The sequence below is a fragment of the Mastomys coucha genome, unplaced genomic scaffold, assembly GCF_008632895.1.
Source record: "Mastomys coucha isolate ucsf_1 unplaced genomic scaffold, UCSF_Mcou_1 pScaffold22, whole genome shotgun sequence".
Taxonomy (NCBI): domain Eukaryota; kingdom Metazoa; phylum Chordata; class Mammalia; order Rodentia; family Muridae; genus Mastomys; species Mastomys coucha.
The window spans coordinates 1415788-1418494 of NW_022196905.1; the positions used below are offsets into that span (position 1 = coordinate 1415788).

Genomic DNA, 2707 nt, shown 5'->3' on the forward strand with positions numbered 1-2707 from the left:
GCCAAACATTTATTATACCACACATTTGACAGATATGGCAGAATGAATTGTAAGCTGTGGGGGGCTGATGTGTTTACTTGGTATGTTCAAGGCCCTGGGGGTTAAGTGCTAGCACTGGGGAGAAAAACAAAAACAAACCAAAAAAAAACCCAATGATTTTTGGCATAAAATAACCTCAAGAGTTAGCAAGCTGACATTGTTCTGTTACCAAGGTGAATTCCAGTGCCTTCCAGTGATTCTGTGTAACTGGTGAGGAGTGGATTACAAGCACATGCTGGTAGGTGACAGTAGCAACTTTGTCCTTCAGGAGAGGAATGAAATAGAAATGATCTATGATGCTTACTCAAGTCTCATGGAAATTTTTCTTGTTAATGTTTTATGTTTGGTGAGTCAGAGTGCAGGCTCTTGTAGCGTGTTATTAATACGAACGAGTGTAACTGATTATAAGCACTTGAAATTACAGACTTCTTTCCTCTTTAATGATTTTTGCCATTCACCCTTCCATAATCTTCAGTAGGCCAACTACAAGTATGATTTTTTTTTTGATCAGTAAGAATGTTGGACCATTGCTTTCTGAGCCTTTAATACCCCAAAATTATCCCTAACAGCATCTGGGTGGGCAAGTCTTAGTATTTCAGAGAAGTTGATGATGGGTTGTTACAAAATGCTCAGAGTGGAGAAAACTAGTCTAACACCTGCCAAGGTGTTCTATATTCCTGCACACACACACACACACACACACGCACACGTTAAACGAATATACAGTTGCTCGGTTTGATGGGCTACTGTGTCTGAAGTCACAGTTGGTCAACTTTGGGATATCAGTCTTAGAGATACTAAGGGAAAATACAGATCTGGAGCAGTCGGATGAAGGTTGGCGTTGTAGAGTTCATTAGGCCCTGTAGTAACTGGGATTGCTGCATGGTCGTCAACCCACAGTGCTGCACACAAGTGTAAGTCAGTAACTCATTTATGAGACCTTATTATAAAAAGGAGATTTGGCAGGATTCCCAGTCCAGTTCTTATTTCTTAAGGTTGGAAAACAGGACTTGAAGGGATCGGCTGACAGCTTCGAGAGCACATGTGGGGCATGTGATTCTAGGTCTACTGTCAGTGTGTTCCCTCTGTCTTTATTGAAAGTTTATTTTTAATTATATTAAAAAAACTAATAAACAAAAGTGCACCTTTCGTTGCTATTAACAGTGTGCATACTGCTGGGTAACATGTCTGGAATGTTCTAGTCTTGCAAAACTGAGGGACAACTAACTAGACAGTCACTTCATTGCCCCTCCTCCATCCTCCTACCTGTTCCCAGGACTTGGAACGTTTGTTTTTTATTTAAAAAAATTCCAGGATGTTTTATTACAAAGGTGAATGGACCCTGATCCTTGAGCTGGGCTTACTGGTAGGATTTCTGGTATCAAACGGGCAGCTACAAGCAGGGTTGGATCATACTGGATGAGGGTATCTTTGATCTCTTTCTTAGAGGCTCATCTACATACTTTTGATAAGCCACCGGGGATTTAGAAATGGGCTATAGGATGGCATAAATTTGGGCCACAAGACCACTACGCTTGCTTCACACAGACCGGAATATCCACACAGGCAAATTGCTTCTTGCCCAGAAGCAGAAGGGGCTCCATGTTGTAAACTTGGCTCAACCCAGAGAACACAGATTGACAGTAGATCGTTGCAATAACATGAGGTTTATTGATCCACGTATGTGGGGTTGCCCAGCTCAGGAATATATACTCCACTGAGTGGCTTGATCATCTCCAGGGGGCATCAGTTTGCCTTGATGGGCCATTTCCCTTTCCCAGTGAACCACCACTATGGCTGTTTTCTTGGCTCAGACCTGCACAGACTGCAGTGGACCCTTGGATGGCATATGTGCCAGTATGAACCTACTTTTCTAGTTTTGACTGGCTCTTTGCACTTAACATAATACCTTTAAGGTTATGTGGTATGACAGGCTTGTGACAGGATTTCATTTTTTAAAGCAGAATAATATTCTAATGCGTGTGTCTATTTCATTCTTTTTGTTGTGTATGAGTATTAATGTTTGTGGGTGCACATGTAGGTGTGGGTGTGCATGCACATGGCTGTGCACACACACACACACGTGTGTGTGAAGGACAGAGATCAACCCTCCGTGTTAGTCTTAGTTGGGGAGTCATATCCATAACCAAAAAGCAAGTTGTGGAGGAAAGGGCTTATTCTACTTATGCTTCTAGATCACAATCCATCATTGGAGAGAGAAAGCACGGTATCTCCAGCAGGCGGGACTGTAGGCAGGAGTTGATGCAGAGGCCATGGAGGGGTGCTGCTTACTGGCTTGCTTGCTCTGGCTTGCTCAGTGTGCTTTCTTACAGAACCAAGGACCACAGCCCAGGGATGAAATACCCACAGTGAGCTGGGCCCTCCCCCATTGATCACTAATTGAGAAAATACCTTACAGCTGGATCTCATGGAGGAATTTCCTCAACTGAGGCTCCTTTGTCTCTGATCACTCCAGCTGCATCAAATTGACAAAACTAGACAGTCTAGTGTTATTCTTCAGGTGCACGTACCTTCTCTTTTGAGACAAAGTCTCTCACTGGTCTAGAACTTGACAACTAGTCTGGTAGAGCCCTGTTGGCCTCAACTCTCCAGGGCTAGGATGACAAGTCCGCACCACCACTTTGCTCAACTCTCCAGTGCTAGGATG

The 2707-nt window shown here is 43.4% G+C and overlaps 1 protein-coding gene across 2 annotated transcripts in view; it reads left to right on the forward strand.

The window, feature by feature from the left end:
* Window positions 1-2707, forward strand: part of Sptbn1 (spectrin beta, non-erythrocytic 1) — a 169598-nt gene that overhangs the window by 58861 nt on the left and 108030 nt on the right. The gene's annotated exons all lie outside the window — the stretch shown is intronic.